Source organism: Lygodium microphyllum, unplaced genomic scaffold (genome assembly GCF_053477565.2).
Source record: "Lygodium microphyllum isolate KBCC unplaced genomic scaffold, Lygodium_microphyllum_v1.1.10 scaffold_39, whole genome shotgun sequence".
NCBI classification, from domain to species: domain Eukaryota; kingdom Viridiplantae; phylum Streptophyta; class Polypodiopsida; order Schizaeales; family Lygodiaceae; genus Lygodium; species Lygodium microphyllum.
In genome coordinates this window covers 1,416,586-1,437,499 of record NW_028229522.1, presented here as the reverse complement: position 1 = coordinate 1,437,499, position 20,914 = coordinate 1,416,586, and the positions used below count along the sequence as shown (strand labels likewise).

The window sequence follows — 20,914 nt, the reverse complement described above, 5'->3', positions numbered from 1 at the left end:
GAACACGTGGAGCAGAAAATGGGAATCCCTGCATAGGTCTAACTCAAGGAGAGTATGAAGACGCACCATAAGCTGATGATGGAAATTGCTGAGCTAAAATATGCATTACTTGCTGATTAGCCTCTTAAACAGCCTCAAAACACACTAAAGATGCTCTTTTAGAGTAAAACCTTAAAACGGGGAGCAGTTCGAGAGAGTTTAGTGGAAACTCTAATTTTTGGGGCACCCTTCCACATCTATAAATAGATAGGCTGCCCCCATTCAACCATCATCCTTATTTGCAGGTTACACAAGCCCACACACCCTCTGCTGCTGTTGGCGCCCAGTTTCCAGCTTGCAGCCCACCTCCATCTGCTGTCTAGCCATCATCGACTGCAGCCACATTATCGTCAGCCTGTCCATTGCTGTAGGTGACAGCTCTCAGCTACCGGCAACTGCTCTAGACTGTCCTAGACTGCTGTTCAGCCTGCTGTCCATCATCTCCAGGGTCAGCCAGCCTGCATTTTCAGCATTGCAGGCTCTGACACTCTCAGACACTGTTTCAGCCTGCTGTTTACAACAGACTGTGCACAGTTTCCAGCCTCCGACTGGCGGTACACTCCTGCGTTTACCAGTTTCCAGTCTCTAGACTGCTACGTTTTGGTGACCAGCCTGCTGCCATTCACTATTCAGCACTCCTACACTCCGACTGGTGGTCACAGACTTGGGATCCGTCTTCGGTGGACGTCACACTCCGACATTGCTCTGCCCTTGAGCACAATGTACACTCTTACATTCATTTACAGCATTCATTCACTTTAGAGTTGTGTTCTCTCTCTCCCTTCTTCTGTTTGTGTTTGAGTTTTGAGTTTTGCATTTAGGGTTTGAGTTTTTGAGTTTGCGTTTAGGGTTTGAGTTTTGCCCTCTGTGTCTGTGTCTGTCTCTTTGTGTTTCTGTCGTGGTCATACACTTTGTGTGTCCTCAGTGCAAACCCTAGCAGTTTCCTTCACGTGGTATGAGAGCTGGTGCTCTTGTAAAGAGTATCTTGCGGATATTGTGGAGAGCTAGTCTTTGTGCGAGGCACAAAATACGACTCGTGACCGAATCACAATGTCCTAGACACCTTCTTCTATAGTTCCTATGATGTCTTATTAAGCTTCTCCATCATTGGAGGCCTTGAGACGGCATTATGGACTCAGCGAGAAGGACGACACTCCACCTTTACGAGATTTCACTAACATGACAGGGGAGGACTTTGAGGAGTACTATTGCAACAAGTATGGTGATGTTTACACCCCTGCTACCAGATTTGATACCACATCCGGACCGGTTGGTGAGGCTGGCCACCTCTTTGATCATGGAGGACATACGGCATTCGGAACGTTTGGCGATCCATCTTCATAATCTCAGCGAGGTCCAATGTCAGGTTTGTACAATTCTTTTGTGTTGCGTGAATCAAAACCCTCGTATGTTTCTTCTTTTGAGGTACAGGATCCGGATGGCTTTGCGTATGTGAACTTCAATAGAGGGGGCTCACGAAGCAGACGAAATTCAGGTACATCTATAGCTTTTGTTTCATTTGAGCATATCACACACACTTCTCACTTCCCTCCCATCCCATCCTCTTCTATATCACATCTCTCATCATCTTTCCAAAACCTTGGATTACACTCCACATCTGCATCACACACCCTAGGGGTTGGATCTTCCATCTCCGCTCCTAGCACCTTTTCCTTCTCCACCCCATTCTCTACCTCTTTGCACCATGGTACTTCGTTAGGGGGAATGCCACCCTTTAACACAATGCCTCTTACCTTTCAGCACATGAGCACACCCATAACTCCTGGGACGACTGTGATGGGCATCCCCCTCACTATCCCCAGCTTCACATCTCCCATGACTACTCATATGCAAGGGTTTCCATCCTCAGCTTATGGTGCGTCTTCACACTCTCCTTGGGTTACACCTATGCAGGGATTCCCATCTTCTGCTCACCGTGTTCTCGTTCCACCTTCTTGGGTTCCTCATGTGGCTACCATGTCCATGCCTAGTTAACCCATCCCTACCTATGGATACACCTTGCACACTACACGCATGCCTAGTGGGCACTCTAGGGTCCATTCCCAAGTGTACTCCACTCCCCCATCCTACCCACACTACACTTTTACACACTATCCATGTCCGAGCACTACCACTCCTGTTGCAAGGGCCAAGAATGCCTTCACGGATAAGACACGTTGTAACGGGTCAAATTTCACCACTTGGTCTAATTTCATGTAACAAGTGCTTGAGTCTTAGGGTCTTTAGGACCTCGTCGTTGGTCTAGAGCTTATGCCGGACCCTCGACTAGCTCACCCTGATTACATTCGTCAATGGAGAGCCCGCAATTGCACATCCAATGTTGAGCTGATGCAGAGATTGCTTCCTGAGTTTCACTCTTAGTTGCAGCACTTTCCGCTCGCATCAGAGCGTTGGAGTCACCTTCTCGACCGCTATGCGGCTCGTGATCGTACTCGACGCATCAATCTCAGCTTTGAGCTTCAAGAGTTCTCTATTAAGGAAGGGGATGATCTGAAAGTCAAGCTGGCTGAATATAGGTGGTTACTTGGCGAGTTCGCCACTAGTGGCTCTCCAAAGTCAGATGACGATCAGGTTACATTCTTCTTGAATAAGTTGCCCGATAAGTACTTCAATTTCATTCAACACCATCTCCCAACCTAGATTGCCAACCTTCTATGAGTTTGAGTGCCAGTTCTTGCGTTACCAAGGCTGTATGATCAAGTCCACAAAAAATCCTCATCATAGCCTTATTCAAAGAAGAGGGGGTTGGTTGCCTCTTCTTCAGGAGGGACAACCACTAGTGGCAAGAACTCGATAGATGCGAAGGCAAGCAAACCAAAGGGTGACTCCTCTTCCTCAGATGGAACCAAAGAATCTAGACCTATCTGGCAGTAACTCCCTAAGAAAAACCGGTTTTGCACACATTGCCAGAGAGCAGGCCATGGGGACGAGGAGTGTCGCTCCAAGGCCCAAGGTCTTCCACCTAAAAAGCCTCAGCAGACCGCTGCGACTGCACAGTCCAGTGGGGCTATGCCTTCCGCTCCTGCTTCATCTGCTCCTTCAGCACCTGTTGCTGCTGGATATGTGGCTTGAGTACAACCTCAGTAGCCCATCTCTTTCACTATCCTTGAGGGACTGGCTAATTGGTCTGCAGATTCCGATCCCATTGCACTTCATGTATCCATCTCACCTTCCTCTCCACCTCGTCAGGCGTTCCCTTGGCAGAGTCTTGCTATTGGACGTACGCAATGGTAGCCACCTTCTTTGACTCGCATGCCTCTAGGTTCTTTCGAATATCCTAGGTTAGTCTAGCATTCATTTTTCGCACTCTTAGAGTCGGGCCCATAGGATTCATTATCCTTAGTTTTTCCATTTTTTTGTATTCCGCTGCATTTACTCTCACACATACACATTTATTGCATTTATTTTGAGTTAGATTTTCTTTCTGTTCTGTTTTGCTTTGGAGCATCTCACCACTACCCTCTATGTTTGCAGATTCTTATCTCTTTTGTAGGGTTTTGTCTTTCAGTGTAGGGCTAACTTGCAGATTGCTTTGGTTCTCCGTGGGCTAGAGACGTGGGGATGCGCACCGTTCCTTTCATGGTTTCATCATCCTAGGAGTGCTTGCTTTTCTTCCAGCACGGCGGTTTTCCCTCTTGAGGCGGATCGTGTAGCATCTCTCTCGATGCTATCATGGCGATGACTTCTACCTTACTCTTCTAGCAGGGTGCTTCATCCACTTGATCTTCTTTCATTCCTTATGGTTCTCGGGACCATATGAAGACCGACATCAGGCTCCTCTTTCTTCTTCAACATCTACATCTAGGTTGAGAGGGGGTTCCTACCGTTCTTGGTATTCTACAGGCTTCAGGACTTTGTCTTCGACATCGGCTTCTTTCCCCTGTTGTATCTTACCCTTTGCATTGCATGATTACATTATCCTTGTACTAGGGCGCTTGGGCAAGTGAACAATTTTCCCATGAGGGACACTGTTCAAGTGGCACCTGCTACATGAGCATTCTTCAGCATGTAGCATACTTTGCATCTCATTGTGTAGAGCACCACTTGCGCGGATCCTAAGCTGTTTCCACCGGCGGCTGTTGTTACCACACCACCATCCTTCTTCATCACATGGATAGCTCATCACCTATTTTTCCTTGTCATCGACACTCTGAGTGGATGGGTTAGCTTGTACTGTTTTGTGATGTGTTGGGTGTACCCTCCCTACTCTCGTCTTCTGGGTCACTTTTACTCAATTAGTCGCATACTATGAAATTTACTTTACTTATTAAAAAAAAAAACATTCCATGTAGTTCCATCCGCCTTTGTAGGGCTTGGTAGACCACTGGGCAGCCGACGTGTACCCTTTGTCCGATGCCATGTCCTCTCTGGGGTGACTACTTGGATTCCCTTGGTAAGATAACCATTGTCTTTGTAGTCTTGGTAGGCTATTGGGTAGCCGACGTGCACCCTTTGTCCGATGCCTTGGCTGCTTTGGGGTGGGACGCCTTGGGGTACATAAACATCACAATGGCTGGCCTAACCTTTCAGCTTAGTTTTGGGCCTGAGAGGGGGTGTTGAGCTAAAATATGCATTACTTGCTGGTTAGCCCCTCTTAAACAGCCCCAAAACACACTAAGATGCTCTTTTAGAGTAAAACCCTAAAACGGGGAGCGGTTCGAGAGAGTTTAGTGGAAATCCTAATTTTTGGGGCGCCCTTCCACATCTATAAATAGATAGGCTGCCCCCACTCAACCATCATCCTTGTTTGCAGGTTACACCAGCCTACACACCCTCTGTTGCTATTGGCACCCAGTTTCCAGCCTGCAGCTCGCTTCCATCTGCTGTCCAGCCATCATCGACTGCAGCCACATTATCTTCAGCCTGTCCATTGCTGTAGGCGAGAGCTCTCAGCTGCTGGCGACTGCTCCAGACTGTCCCAGATTGCTGTTCCGCCTGCTGTCCATCATCTCCAAGGTCAACCAGCCTGCTTTTTCAGCATTGTAGGCCCTGACACTCTCAGACACTGTTTCAGCCTGTTGTTTACAGCAGATTGTGCACAGTTTCCAGCCTCCGATCGGCGGTACGCTGCTGCGTTTACCAATTTCCAGCCTCCATACTACTGCGTTTTGGTGACCAGCCTGCTGCCATTCACTATTCAGCACTCCTACACTCCGATTGGTGGTCACAGACTTGGGATCCGTCTTCGGTGGACGTCACACTCCGACATTGCTCTGCCCTTGAGCACACTGTACACTCTTATATTCATTTACAACATTCATTCACTTCAGAGTTGTGTTCTCTCTCTCTCTTCTTTTGTTTGTGTTTGAGTTTTTGTGTTTGAGTTTTGAGTTTTGCTTTTAGGGTTTGAGCTTTTGAGTTTTGCGTTTAGGGTTTGAGTTTTGTCCTCCGTGTCTGTGTTTGTCTCTTTGTGTTTCTGTCGTGGTCGTACACTTTGTGTATGCTCAGTGCAAACCCTAGTAGTTTCCTTCACTGAAACCTCTGTGTTTGAGTGGTCGTGAGAGATGTGAATGTAAGGGTAGTGAGGGGGATGCCCATCACAGTCGTCCCAAATGCTATGGGTGTGCTCATTTGCGGAAAGGTGAGAGACATTGTGTTAAAGGGTGACATTCCCCCTAATGAAGTACCAAGATGCAAAGAAATAGAGAACGGGATAGAGAATGAGAAATTGCTAGGAGCAAAGATGGAAGATTCAACCCCTAATGTGTGTGATGCGGATGTGAAATGTAACCGTAGGTTTTGGAAAGATGATGAGAGGTGATCAAGGTGTGATGTAGAAGAGGGTGGGATGGGAGGGAATTGAGAAGTGTGTGTTACATGCTCAAATGAAATAGAAGTTGTAGATGTACCTGGATTACGTTTGCTTCGAGAGCCCCCTCTATTGAAGTTCACATACGCAAAGCCATCCGGATCTTGTATCTTAAAAGAAGAAACATGCGAGGGTTTTGATTCATGCAACTCAAAAGGATTGTATAAACTTGACACTAGACTTGGCTGAGATGATGAAGATGGATCGGCAAACGTTCTGAATGCCGTATATCCTCCATGATCAGAGAGGTGGCCAACCTTACCAACTGGTCCGAATGTGATAGTAAAACTGGTAGAAGGGGTGTAAACATCAGTGTACTAGTTGCAATAGTACTCCTCAAAGTCCTCCTCTGTCATGTGGGTGAAATCTAGAATAGGGAGTATTGTCATTCTCACTGAGTCCATAATGCCGTCTCAGGGCCTCCAGTGATAGAGAAGCCTAATAGAACATCATAGGAACTGGAGAAGAAGGTGTCTATGACATTGTGATTAAGTTACGAGTCGTATTGTGTGCCTCGTGCAAAACCAAACTCTCCACAATATTTGCAGGATACTCTTTACAAGAGCACTGGCTCTAATACCATGTGAAGAAAACTACTAGGGTTTGTATTGAGGAAACACAATATGTACAACCAAGAAAGAAACACAAAGAGATAGACACAGACACATAAAGCAAAACTCAAACCCTAAATGCAGAACTCAAAACTCATTTTCAGAAAAGGGAGAGGAGAACACAACTCTGAAGTGAATGAATACTGTAAATGAACATAAAAGTGTATAGATACTCGAGGGTAGAGCAATGTGTCAGAGAGTGACGTCCATCGAAGATGGATCCCAAGTCTATGACCACTAGTTGGAGTGAGGAATCTGCAAAATGATGATGCCAGAAGGGCCTGGAGCACTAAGCGTAAGTAGGAGAAGCTGTGGAGATGGAAGGCGGCCCCTAGATGAGTGTAAACGCAAACTGTGGATGTCGCTTGGATGAGGAGGAGTGCCAACACGTGTCGCTTAGAGAAAGAGAAATTGTCGCCTGGCTGGTTTGGAATCAAATGCAAGCTACAGAAGGTGATGAAGATGCTAGCAATGGCTGGAAGATGCCAAATGCGGCTTGGAGGAAGGTGCCAAACAGTGGGTGATAGCCTGGAGGAGGGTGCCAAGACACTGCAAGGGCTGATGGAGAGGTGGCAGTAGTCTCAAAGGCTAGACAACCATGTAGAGGTAGACCGATGGCTGAAATTTGCACTCAAGGGTGTGAAACCTGCACAAATGGGAATGAGGTTGAATGGGAGCAGCCTATCTATTTATAGATGTTGAAGGGTGCTCCAAAGAATTAGGGATTTTGGGAAACTACTGAAACTCTCTCATAGTGCTCCTCTTTTTAGGGTTTTTCATTAATTAAGTGTGTTTTGTTGATTGATGCCCTGGCCTCTCTGGGGTGATCACTTGGGCTGCCTTAGTAAGATAACCATTGCCTCTGTAGTCTTGGTAGGTCACTGGGTAGCCGCCGTGCACCCTTTGCCCAATACCCTGGTTACTTTGAGGTGGGATACCTTGGGGTAAAAGAAAAATCAATCTAAAGGGCTTATTTCTCATGGCTCAGTGTTGGGCTTGAGAGGGGGTGTTGAGCTAAAATTGAACTAGCTTGACTTAAACAGTCTCAAAACAGGCTTAATTAATGAAGAAACTATCTTATTGTAAATAGAAACACGATCATAGAGAGTTATTGTGTCCCACATGCAAAACCCTAATTTGGGTGCCCCAAACTTTCCATAAATAGGCATGCAGCTCACCACTCTTCCTCAAACTCGTTTTTGCAGGTTTTAAGAGTCATATCTTTACTGTCTACACCTTGTTCGCAGAGGACATCATGGTTAGAGCTTCCCCCAACCATTTGCTGCCATTTGGCGCCTAATTCTAGCCTTCGTCCATATCTTGCTATTGTTGCCACTTGCCTATAGCTGTTGCTTGGTAATCTGGAGTTGTTGCTTATTGCTAGATCCTTGCATTTACTACTGGTGCCATCAGATGGACCTGTTGCCTACTACTAGACACTATCATCATTATCAACAGTCTGTGTTTGGCTGAGTTTCTCTCTCCTCAAGCTATGGCTTGCATCTTTTGCATAGTTGTTTGTGGCTTTTGGCTATCGGCCAGTCTTCTGTCTCCTCAGGTACTTGTGTTTTTAGTCTTTCTCTCTCTTGCCAGCCATCTGTATCAGATCTAGCCTTCCATGGCTATGTTTGCTGATGTTTGACACATGGAGGCTGCCTTGTTGCGTTTCAGGATCTGTTCGGAGTACAACATACAAGAGTTCGAGGTTCAATAGTCACTACATAGTGTGTTTGTTGCATGAGCATTGTATATCCATTATTCATTCACTTTATTATTCATTGTCTTTGAGTTACCCTAACCCTAACCCTAATTGTGGTTCATGTTAATCAATTTGTGCTTTGTCATACGATTGGTTTTGTGTTTTTTGTGTCTAGAACATTTCTTCACAATCTCAGCCTATATATTTAGGCCCTATCACTTGTACTTTCATCACAAACTATTACATCAATCTCTTCAACTTATTGTGTACTTGCAAGAGTGCTCTCTCCCCCTCTCTCATGGAGCTTCATCCTCCATAGCATGTTGGGTACACATCAGCTCCATACCCAACAATTATTTGGAATGGTCTTTTCTTGGTGAGTGCATGTAGATGATGGGTTTTGGGCCCTACATGTCTCATTTGATATATACTATTAGTAGGGCCGTATCCTCCAAAGTCATTGAAGGGTGGTGTTATTGAACCATTTATTCTCGCTTGATCGATCAGACAGGGCTGCCCTCTTAGTCCCCTATTTTTTGCTCTTGCTACTTATCTTGGTTTGATGATGGTATCAAATTTGGTTGCCAATGGGGGAGCTGGTGGGCTTGTCTCTTCCTTCGAATTAGTAGTTTGTTGGCCAAGCATTGGCTGATGATACTTTTATGATTTTGAAAGCTAATTGGGACAGCCTCCGTAAATCATTAGATATCTGGATCTTGTTTGGTCAGGCTTTAGGATTGCACATTAATACTTAATCTTATCATCTGTAGTAAGTATGATTTGCAAGCCTTAGGGTGGCAAGGAAAGGTGGGTTCCAAAGGGAATATTGAAAGGTAACTAGGTAAATGTTTTGCCTAAGTAGTTACTAGGATGAATTTTTGCCAAGGTAGAAGTTAAATTACTTATTAGAAATCTCAAGCATGACCTTTCCATGTGTGCTTTAAAGTGGTGCAGCCAATTATGTTGCCTATGCTTGCATATTATTTGCCCCTATCACCTTGGTCTAGGATTGGCTTGAGGGACATTACTTGTGCCATCTGATTTACACTTTGGAAAATGGACTCTTTGCATGTTGGCATTTCTTGGGTTTTATATGTAAAGAAATGCTTGACTACAGAATACAAACACAATCGTATGACAGATGCACAAATTGATAAGGAAACATAGTCAGGGTTAGGATAACATAGAGATGATGAACACAAAAGATGAAAGAATTTGAATAATGAATAACAATGTTTAATACAGCAAACATAGTATGCAAGGTGAATATTGAACTGTGAACTCTTGTATCTTAGGGACCGGGCAGAGAGCACGAGCTGAAGAGTGTGTTATACTCTTAAGGGATCTTGAAATGCAATAGGCAGCCTCCAAAGAAGTTAGGCAGCAACAAACACAGCTTAGGAAGGCTAGATTAGTGTCTGATGGAGAGTCGGAGCAGGAAAACAGCAAATGCAGCTGAATCTAGTGATGTGGCAGCTGGATGACAGGCTGCAGCAGCAAAATGCAGCTTGTCTGCTGATGCAGCAGGCTGCATGGCACTAAAATTTGATAAATGTAGATGCTAATCTAGTGATGTGGCAGCTGGATGACAGATTGCAACAGCAAAACGCAGCTTGTCTGCTGATGCAGCAGGCTGCATGGCAGCAAAAACTGATAAATGTGGATGCTGCCTGCCATGTGGCAGCTGGGCGACAGTGTGGAGAGGCTGTGTGGCAACAGTGGATCATCGAAAGGATGAAAACAGAAACTGGGCAGGTTGCCAGCTGATCAACAGTGGAAGACAGGCTGAAAACAGTCGCCAACAATAGCAGGGGGCTGGACAGCAGATGCTTGATGATAGATAGCAGTGGGCAGCTACTGGAACTAATATATCCTTTGCGAACAGGGTTTGGACAGTAATTCAAAAATGAGATTGAGGTTGAGTGGTGGGTAGCTTGTCTACAAGACTACAAAGTTGTGAAAAGTTGTGAAGAAGCTATGGGGTGTTTGTGGAGAACTAAAAAAGATACAACTATGCTTTTGCGGCATCTTCATTGAGTAAAGGACAATCCAAACCGAAGAAAGTAAAATAGAAGTCAGAAATTGGAGTCCTCTTCCGACTCTTATATAGCATAGAGGTGAAGTGTATAGGATATCCCATGTGTCCACATTGTGGGAAGACCTCACATTGAAGGAGAAATGCTGGAAGAAGCATCCCCACCTTCATCTTGGTGTGAAATTTGGAGGAAGGAATGATGGAGCCTCCATCTACATCTACCTCTTCCGCCATTACGATTGAGTCATTCTTCCTTTACATTCATTAGTTGGAGGAGTCTCTTTTTTCTCTCTCGTCTCCACAAAGGCCTCGGCTCATTGACAATGGTGCTTTGAGTCATATGACTCATGGAGGAGATTGTCTCTATGATCTTCATTCCTAGGAGAGTATAGTCACCAAAAGTGACGTCTCGTTAGTGCCTATGCTTCATATCGGAAGCTGTCCATGTTTCAAACTTGGCTTGTTGAGCATACAAAGTCATGAAGTACATGAACAAATAATTGTCCATTAATTCCTATTTTTGCTCTCCAATCACAGTCCCAAAAAGGCTTTATTGCAGTATTTGGGATTCATCATGCATGCTAGGACAAATGCCAACCTTCCCCTACTCATTTGCTAGTACGATGTCGCGGATTGTATGCCATGGTGATCCATCATTTTCAAGTACCATGCTTTTGGCCTGCTGCACCCAATGCTTTAGAGGTGGGGGCTGCCCGGGCAGGGGGGGGGGTATGTTGGGTGAGTGGGGGCCTTTTGCTAATGAACATGAATGGAAAAATTGGAAACAATTTTTAAAGGAAAGTTGGGAACCTTTTTCCTAGAACACAAATGGGAAAAATGAAAGCATTTTTTTTCAAAAGTTGAATTGGAGATTGAAAATTTAAAACACGCGTGCTTGTTTTGGTCTAATTAGGTATAGGTTGAGTAGAGTTACAGGGTCACGTTGCTCCATCTAGCAAAAAAAAATGTTTTTCATGCTGTGTCTGGCCCCTATGAAGTACAGGATTTAGCTGGCGAATGCATGTATATCCTTAATGGGTTTTTGTGTTTTTGGGCATCTGAACTTTTGTGCTTACATGTTACAAAGGTTGAAAAAGGAACCATGCCAAGATATTATGTGCAAGTGGATATTGTAAGTAATCCCTTGTGGTAAACTGTGCATTGTTCAAAACTGTCCCATGGTGACTTAAACATTCTTACCATGTTATAGCATCTTTTGGCTATTGCCATTTACAGCTATGCTAATAGTCTGTGTTCAATTCAGGCATGAAAGATCCGAAAATCTGCGAGACCAATGAGTTGCTTGGCAGGCTCCATGTATTTTCCGAACAGGTCCTAAGTGCACCAGTGAAACTCGCCTTGTAGGTGTTCTCATTGCTCGACTTATGACTTGGAGAGGCCAGGGTTGTTGAGGCTTCCTTGTTTGGATGCGTTTCTCACTCGGCAGGGCTTCCATTTTGGTCAAACAGCAAAGCTGCAAGTGAGGCCCTGAGCGGGTACAGCTGGCCATCATTTTTCATAATCCTGTGATGAAAAGCAGAATCGCCATTAGCCTCAGCTATGCCATTGTGAGTGGCACTTCCTCTTGAAGAGCTAGACTTAGACTGAACACGTGCTGAAGAGACTTGCACTCCTGGTTGAGGTGATTCTGTATGTATAGCTGTGGTGTTGGGCATGCTGGTCAGAGGTGCAGTTGTTTTGCCGTTGGGATATGGGTATGGAAGTTCTTTGGATGGATACTTTCTGAAGATTTTGTGACTTGGAGAAATTTTCGTTGCAGGTAACTTCTTCTGTGAAGGCTACTCTAGTAATACACATGGTTGCTTATTGTAGGTAAGGAGCACCCACATTCAATATATTTGCTATGCATATTAGCTGTGTTTTTTAGTTTTCTCCTTTGAAAAACCTGATCCTCTAACTCTACATTCCAGAGTGGTATGTACCTGCATACATATCAATGTTGTTGTCTTTAGTTATTGAAACACTATTGGATTTTTTGGAAATATATTTATCATCTAGTCCTATATAATAAAGAAATGATCTTAGTGCACAATGTTTATCAAGTGTGCAGATGTTCACTTATTAAGTTTGTATATATAGATTTTGAAGTGCACACTATGGGTTTCCTTCTTGGGTTCCCCAAGGTGACCAGAAAGCATGCATTTTGTGGAATAAGTGCATTCAGCCCTTGGATGTTTTTCAACTCCAGGATGCCAAATGATTCGAACTGTGCGAGGTATGCTTCTCCTTGTTACTAAATGCTTGCTATGTTTGTAACAAGCCTGACCATTTTGTCAAGGAATACCAAAGATGTCAAAGCAGAAATAGGAGCAGTCAGTAAGCCTGCACAGAAAAAGCAGCTAGAACATGCTTCAAGCTAAAGGGGCTTGTGTCGATCATAGGAGATAGTAAGGCAACTAGAGGATCTTCAAGAGAGAAGTTTGCTAAAGCTAGCAAGCCTAGGTGCTCTCCTCTACAACCCAAGGATTCCAACAAGCTGCCTTGTGACAAGCCATCTGGACAGATCCTACCGTCATCTCTACCTGGGGTAAATAGAAAAGGAAAATAAAAAATTGTGTCAGGTAAACTGCCATGGTGAGAAAAAGGTAGACATTTACGAACATCTATGCTGTGCTGGAAGGGTTGTCCCAGGATTACTGATGTGATTTAGATGTAGAAGATAACTGCACTGTCCTGTTTGAATCAAGTGGCAGCACCTGTGGGAATTTGCATAATGAAGGGAGCGAAACGCAGTCCTTTGGGAAGTGGGCTATCAAAGTAATCATTGGAAGGTGAAAGACAGCTGTTGAGGGAGCGGACCGTAATCCTTTCATGCCATCGGAGATGTGAAAGATAATCACCAACTGCTGCCAAGGGAGCAAACCGCAGTCCTTTGATGCGAGGGAGTGACTTGGGTAGTAAAATGCAAATCCCAAAGTGTTGGAGCTGTCAAATGTAGGGAGACCAGCCCAGATGTTGACACAAGATGGATAATGATGACGCTGATGATGGAGGATAAGTCGGGCTGCAAAAACGCATGTCTCTCCAGCCTCTGTGATAGACGAGTGACGCCAGGTGATGGAATAGTAGTCAGGCTGTAAAAACGCAGGTCCCATCAGCTCTTTAATAGATGAGTGATGAAATCACTGACACTCGGTGATGGAGATTGTCGCTAGAGGCTAGGATGCTGATGCCAAGATAGAGATGATGACGCCAAGCAAGGCGAAGGCCTCTAGAATGAAAAACATAGGTGAAGGTGGAGCCTAAAATAGAAGGGCGCTGATGCCAAGTAGAGGATGATGACGCTAGGTGGAAGATGCTCCAAATGCAAGGCCTAATGCTAGAAGAGGGTGTCTAAAGCAGAAGAGGAAGGGTGAAGGCAGCCACGAGCCATGAACCACAATGCCCTCTTAAAGGGGTGTGAGGGCAGTGGAAGGGGCTAGTGAGAGAAGGAAAGTGGTGGTGGTGACCGAAGAAGGTGTTGAAGAATGACTGAAGAGAGACTATTTATAGGCATAAACTGTCTAGGGTGGCGTACCACTGTGGGGGTGCCCATTGAAAAAGTGGCCAAAATGTGAACACCAACCCTTTATGGGGCTGTGAGTGCGAAACCCTAAATGAAGGGTGTGAACTGAAGAAGTAATTCTCAACACCTCCTCTCAGGCCCAAAAAGGATGAAGAAAGAAGAGCGAAGAGAGATACAAGGAAGAAGAAGAGGATCTCGGAGATCCATGATTTCCACCTAGAAGGTAACTTGTAGTAAGGAACAATAGATGGGATGAACTGTAGAACTTGATTCCACCTCAAGAGAGAAGCCACTAGCTCTGTAACTCCATGTTGGAAGGAATTCGAAGGCCTCGTCACCAAGTCGCGGTTGGAACCTCCAAGGTCTTGATCTAGCTGGTCTCTGAAGATCTTGGGTATCAATAGAGAAATGACTGCTCGAGGACAACCATCCCAAAAGAGTAAAGGGTAGGTGACAAACTTCATGATGAGGAGGTGTCCCCCTTGAGGGTGGAGATGCAGGGGCCCTCTTTGAAGCTGAACAAGTAGAAACCCCCTCTAAGGGCAAAGAGAGTACAACCCCCTCTGAAGCCCTCTTTACTAGAGAGAGAGAATCTAAAAACTCATGAATCATGGACTTTGAATCATCTGATGACAAAGGAAGTGCCATCGGTCGTGTCGAAGAAGGTATTTGGGGTATTGAAGATATTGAAGAACTCCCAGAGGTGGCCTTTCGAACCTGAGTAGTCGAGGGTGGGAAAAAGAGAGACTCAAGCTGAGCCAGGGGTGGGAAACAATCATTGTCTCTTTGTGGAGCGGCGGATTGCGGAACCAAAGTAATAGAAGGTGTTGAATAATCATTGTCTCTTGAAGGAGCGGACTGTCAAGGGATCACTCTCTCTCGGGGGAGTGGACTGCAGAATTGCGGGTTATCGAGGTGACATTTCTAAAACCCTAGAAGAAGTAGAAGCAACCTCTGTAGTGCATTGCGACGGTCGCAAGGAGGCATGGTACCAATCGATCCTCTTGTGGCTTGAAAGGGCGTAGTACACATTGGATGCATTTTATTGCCTTGAGCATAAAAATTTGAAAGCCGGTGCAAAATAAACTCTATGGCCCAGAAGGGAGAGATGGCACAACGAGTATTGCGGGGTAGATGCATGTACTAAGTGGTTTGTCCATTCGCCTGTGGAGAAGTCATAGCACCAGAGTGTCAACCTGTAAAAGGGAGGGTGGGTGGGAGAGAAAGATAAGGGTACCTCTATCTCTTGGTGATGCAGTGGAAATGAAGAGGAAAATCAATATAGATGATGTCGAACCCGCAACCTGTCTTTGCCTTCTTTGATGAACAAGGTCTTTAGCTCTTTGAGCTCCTGTGCTTTGATACCATGTCAAAAATAACAGGTATACTTTGATACCATGTCAAAATAAGTGATAGTGTAGAGAGATAGTAGGGTTTGTGGGGAGTAAAACAAAGTGTGTACGACAAATAGTGAGAGAGAAGAGGATCTCAGAAACACAAGAAGAACACGGAGATGATGCACTGCATCATGCTATGAGAAGAAAAGATGATACAGTGGAGCCGAAGCTTAGAAGATAACTACACTATCCTGTCTGAATTAGGCAGCAACACGTGTGGGAATCTGCACAGTGAAGGAAGTAAAACGCAGTCCTCCGGGTAGTGGGCCTTGAAGTAATCACTGGAAGGTGAAAGACAATTGTTGAGGGAGCGGACTGTGGTCCTTTGCTGCATCGGAAATGTGGAAGATGGTCACCAGTTGCCGAGGGAGCGAACCATAGTCCTCTGATGCTAGGGAGTGACTTGGGTATGAAAATGCAAATCCTAAAGTGTCAGAGCTATCAAATGCAGGGAGAGCAACCTAGATATTGATGCCAGGTGGATAATGATGACACCAGATGATGGAGGATGAGCCAGGCTGCAAAAACACAAGTCCTAGTAGCCTCTGTGACAACGAGTGACGCTAGGTTATGGAGGAGTTAGGCTGCAAAAACGCAGGTCCTAGCAGCCCTTGTAATAAATGAGTGATGAAATATTTGATGCTTGGTGATGAAGACTATCACTAGAGGCTAGGATGTTGACGCCAAGTTGGAGATGATGACGCTAGGCAAGGAGAAGGCCTCCAGAATGAAAAATGCAAGTGAAGGTGGAGCATGAAGGAGAAGGGTGTTGATGCTAGGTGAAAGATGCTCCAAACACAGGGCTGGATGTTGGAACAGGGTGCTTGAAGCAGAAGAGGAAGGGTGAAGGCAATTGCGATCCACAAACGACAATGTCCTCATGAATTGGTGTGAAGGCAGTGGAAGGGGTTGATGAGAGAAGGGAAGTGGTGGTGGTGACCAAAGAAGGTGGAGAAGAAGACTGAATAGAGAGTGGTAGGAGTGAAGAATAAATGAAGTGATTGCCTATTTATAGGCATAAGTTGTCTAGGGTGGTGCACCATTGTGTGGGCGCCCATTAGAAAAGTGGCAAAAATGTGGATGCCAACCCTTTTTGGGGCTGTTAGTGTGAAACCCTAAATGAAGGGTGTGAATTGAAGAAGTGGTTTCTCAACAAAGTGGTGTAGGTGTGGAAGATGGTTGATGATGCTGCAGGGTACCCAACAATGGTTTGGGATCCAAAATCCATGTTGCAATCAATGCATGCAAGCCTTATGGCAAGGAGTAGGCTAAACAGAGAAGGGAGGTGGTCCTGGTTGTTACTCACTTTAGGGGTGATCTTCTTGCTTTTCTGCATGTTGTACTTCATGACGAGGTTATGCATAACCTCTTGTAGGAGACCGAGACTTTCTTGCAAAAGCAAGAAGAGTCGAGAACTTTGGGTGCAAGATTTTAGAGCTGAATACTTTGGCTTAGCATAGGAGATTATAGGGTTTGGTGGGGTGCTAATCATTATAATCCAAGAGGCTTGTGGAAGAGGCGGAAGGTGAAGAGGAAGTGGGGGAGACACGTGAAAGAGCACCACCCCAGGAGCAAGAGCAATTGAGCAAAAGAACAGTGATTGAGGGCAGAGAACCGGAGATACTATCTAGTCAAGGAGGGCCTAGGAGGCCCAAGAAGAAGACTCCTCAAAGCCAGTGGCAAGAAACCAGGGAAAGAATGACCAAGGAAGAAAAGATGGAGTTGTAGAGAGTGCAAGCGGAGTCGAGGAGGTCTGAAGAGGAGAGGAGGAGGAAAGCAGAAGCAAAGGCAGAAGAGCTATACAAGAAGGAAGAGGAAGATTTGATTCAAGCCATTCGTATGTTAGAGGAACAGCCTTCCAGGGAGGAGGAGTTGGCTGCTATGAGGCCACTAGAAGGGAAGAAGGCCCAAGCACTAGTGCCAAAGCTTTTTGCTTTGCATTCATGCGGCTCAAGGATTTATAGAGTTGCCAGCCATGGGCTTAGCTGCTTAGATTCTAGATCGACACGTGGTCCAACGTGAAGGATGGTTGTGGTTTGGAGTTGGATGGTGGGATAGACTTATGGTTCGACCCTTCAAAATCAGCATAAAGCAGTCCCCTTTGGGAAATTTCATTGTCAATTCATGGAAGGATATTCTAGGGCATGTAGACAGAAAGAGGAATGCTCATAGAGGTGATGTTTCCTTAAGCTTTCTATCCAATTACACTTGCATTAATTGATGGCCAATCTTTAGGTTTATTTGAGAAGAAATGGGTGAATAGTATGAGTTAAAAGGGCATCAAATGCAGGTTGGACTTGTGGGGCCCAATTAAAGTAAATTGATTGCCCATGGATTTGATCATTAGGAAGTTTGGCTTGAGTGTGGGGGACTTATGTTCGTTTTGGTATCTTCGCAGCAATTGACACTCATTGGAGATCAACAACCTATTTCTGCCTATTCACCTTTACTTCCTCCTCCTTATCCACCCCCACTACTGCCACCATCTTATTCTTTATCTTATCCCATCTATCCATTTCCAAATACCTCATGGTTTTAGCTTCTCATTCGCCAAGCATGCTTTTAATGACAAAACTCGTTTCAATGGGTCAAACTACACTACTTGGTCAAATTTGATGAGGCATATCTTAGACTCTCAGAACCCATGGGATTTAGTGTAGGGGTTGGAACCCCAATATGATCCCGCACTTGTTTCATACGAGGTTGTCTGCTTATGAAAGGCTTGTAACGCCTCCACTATTGTCGAGCTTATGTAGGGCTTATTGCGTGAGTCACACTCTCATGTTTAGTATTTCGACTTAGTATGTGAGTGTCATGCACACTTGATTGTTCGCTATGCAGCTCGGGATAGGACCCATTGCATCAATCTAGCTTATGAGCTTCAAAACTTTAAAACCATAGACAAGGATGACTTGAAAGTCAAGTTAGTTGAGTATTGGTGTCTCCTAGTTGAGTGCTCAACCACTAGGGCTCATAAGTTCTTTGATGATCAAGTTACCCTATTTCTTAGCAAGTTGCTAATAAGACATTTCCATTTTGTGCAGCATGGGATCTCATAGCCTTAGATGCCCACATTTTATGAGTTTGAGTATCAGTTGTTGCGTTACATATGGTTGTTCGATCAATTTCATAATACGTCCTCGATAGAGCGGTGTCTAGTTGTATCTTCTTAGAGGGGGCAACAAGGCAAGGGCAAATAAACTCAAATGAAAATCCAAATCAAAATAGGGCTAGTGAATCCCAAGGAACCCCTCAATCTTCTCTTAAACCTGGATGGCAGAATGCACCTAAGAGGAATATGTATTGTCAATATTGTCAAAAGGTTGGCCATTATAACAAGGAGTGTCGATCTAAGGCAAGAGACACACAATCAAAATCCAAGAATTAGACCTTCGCATTCCAGTCGAGTATCCCCTAGCAGGAGAAGCAAGGTGGTGGCAACCCTCAGCAGGGGCAATGGCGAGGCTAGACCCACATTGCCACTAGTCAGTTATCTCAGTTGACGAACTACTCAACTCCAGAGGGTTTGTTTGAGTGGCCAGTAGAGGTGCACATTATCTCCTTAGAGACATTGGATGTGAGTCCCATTCACATCTGCAAGTTGTCTCCTGTTGGGATAAAGGTCCGTTTGACCTCCGTGTATAATGCACATAAACTATTCAATTGTACATGTGAATGCACTCTTATATACCCTAAGTATAAATACATTTTGTTCTTTGTGTACCAACACATTGTTGGTACACTCAAATCTAATCGTACTTTACACACACTCTCTCACACTTTCACTCCTCGAACTGCTGCACATCCCCAGCTAAGCTCCCACAATTGGTATCAGAGCTTAAGGTTCTGCGTGCTTTCCGAGATCAAGGTGCAGCCGATTGACACGTGACAGGGCTGACGTCCCAGTGAGCAGGCCCAGGCGGAAGCTGTGACTAGTTGACAAGCTGACAGCCAGCAGACGACTTGAGTTCCTAGTGATCAGCGTGTCAGGCAACAGGCAATAGGCAAGCTGCAGTCGAGCGTGACCAGGTGATAGGGCAGCAGCCAGGCGATAGGGTAGCAGTCGGGCGACAGGGCAGCAGACCGGCGGATAGAGTGGGCTGCAGTATGCGCCACATGACAGGTTAGGCGTGCCCACAGTTGGGCGCCACGTAACAGGCAGGCGGCGCCATGCGACCCGCCTGACAGGTCAACGGATCCCCCCTCCCTCCCCTTCCCCCCTGCCGCATCATTCTGTCATTTTTTTAAATCAAAGACTTTATTTTTCTCTCAAATCTCTTTTGAATTCTTTTCCTTTAAGGGGGGTTTGTGCACTGGAGGCACAAATCTCAGACTTGTGCAAATTTGAGCCCGAGAATTTGGGGCTTTTATCGGATTTAACCCTGTCTATGCCTGGCAGTGGCATTCAGGTCAGAAATTGCAAACATTGTGCGTGGTGACCTCAATCAAATTGGGGATTTTGCCAAATTTGTCAGAATTTCACTCTTTTGAGTAAAATTTCTCGACATTGGATCTCAAAAAATTGGGTCTTTTCATGTATTGGTAAAATTTTGCTCAGTTGGGTCAGATTGGCTGACATTTGTGCACTTTTGGACTTGGAAATTTGGGTCTTTATGCAGAATTTGGTAAATTTTTACATTTTTGCCCGTGTTGGCTGGTTTATGTACAAATAACAGAGGTTTATTACTGTTTGAGGAAGAACAACAGTGTGCTTGCTAGTTTAGCTTGTGCTTTTACAGTCCAGGGCATTTACTCTTGTGTTTGTGATAAAATGGCTGCAACTTCTTCCAGTTCAGACATCAAGAGTTTGATGGAAATCAAACGGTTTGATGGAAATCAAACCGTTTGATGGTCATGGCTTTGACCTTTGCAAATACTGTATGTAGGGCATATTGTTTCTAACGGATTGTGAGGATGCTTTGCAAGAAGATAAACCCGCACAAATGTTTGATGCAGATTGGGCCAGAGTAAACAAAAAAGCTGTGGCTTACATTAAGATGGGTGTCACTGATGACATCTTGACAGACATTAAGTGGTACTTGCTTCAGCCCATACAAACTACGTTTTAGTTTACACACCAACTGCTCTTTTCTAGGAACTACAAAGCCCTCGGGGCTGTTTCATGTAGATTTCCTCATCAATGTCACCATGCAGAAAAGTTGTTTTCACATCCATTTGGTACAGCTCTAAGTTCAATACAGCAGTGAGAGCAAAAAGTACATGTAGAGTGGTCATCTTCACAATAGGTGAGAAGACCTCTTGGAAGTCAATCCCTTCCTTTTGTGCATACCCTTTGGTAACCAGTCTTGCCTTGTACTTGGGTTTCCCATCAACTATCTTTACTTTGTAAACCCATTTGTTTGGAAGAGGTTTTTTTCCTTTGGGCAATGACACAAGATCCCAAGCATCATTAGCATACAGAGATTTAATCTCTTCCTGCATAGCTAGCTCCCACTTATTGCTGAATTTGCATGACTTGGCCTCTTTATATGTAAGGGGCTCACCCTCATCTATAAGCATCACATAGTACAAAGAGGGGTCATACCTATGTGGTTGCCTTCTTAAGCGTGTAGACCTTCGTACCCAATGATCTACATTTTTAGGAATTGGGTCTACATCTGGAGGTATGTTATTTTCAGCATTTATTGGCTGTTGTAAGCCATTTTCAGCATGCTATTCATGCTGTACAACACCTTCATTTTCATTACTAGCACCTGCATTTTCATAATCAGCAAGTCTATCTTGCTATCCATGACCTCTTTGTGCTTCTATTTGCT

General features: G+C 44.8%; 1 protein-coding gene across 2 annotated transcripts in view; it reads left to right on the top strand.

Annotated features, from left to right (window-relative positions):
• Positions 1-20,914, top strand: part of LOC148009121 (pentatricopeptide repeat-containing protein At5g27110-like) — a 50,395-nt gene that overhangs the window by 21,447 nt on the left and 8,034 nt on the right. The window contains exon 3 of one of the 2 annotated variants that reach the window (XM_087673809.1): positions 11,479-11,994. The gene's annotated coding sequence lies outside the window, so the exon portion shown is untranslated. Of the gene's footprint in view, positions 1-11,478; positions 12,238-20,914 lie in introns of those variants that run through there. The other variant, XM_087673808.1, reaches the window with a different exon arrangement.